Consider the following 530-nt stretch of genomic DNA (forward strand, 5'->3'; position numbering starts at 1 on the left):
TCTCTGTTCTTGGTTGGTCACTGAATAAAATGGAGAGCACCTATGCTGGTATTTTGAACCTTGGGAAGTTGCCTTTCCTTGGCAATTACATTACATCAGTATTTTGTTGAGTGTATAGTGTTGTACATAGATGCGTCTTCATAATGAAGGAGACTTAATGGGTGGGAAGGGGAAGGGATAGGGAGTGGGAGAGGGAAAGGAATATATGTTCTGTATGAGAGAACTGTAATAAGATTGTTAATCTTTTTAAGTGCAGAGATGGGGGTGGGGGTGGAGGAGAATTCTCTGACATGTGTAAGAACTTTGTGGCTTTGCATCCAGCTTTTTTTTACTCCTGGCTCCTTGGACAGCACTCCTCCCCATCCCTCCCCACTCCTCCCCCTACTCCCAAGAGAAGAAATCCATTATGGGACCTGATCTAGCTCTCTAGGACTCATGTCCCCTCTGAGTCTGGGGCTAACTGTTGGGACCCTCTGACCTCCTGGTGAGAGTTATTCTCTCCATCAGTGATTACTTTGGGGAGGTGAAGG

The sequence above is a fragment of the Petaurus breviceps genome, unplaced genomic scaffold (assembly GCF_028583685.1).
Source record: "Petaurus breviceps papuanus isolate PSGF00001 unplaced genomic scaffold, PetGlider_PUasm1.0 91041, whole genome shotgun sequence".
Taxonomy (NCBI): Eukaryota; Metazoa; Chordata; class Mammalia; order Diprotodontia; family Petauridae; genus Petaurus; species Petaurus breviceps.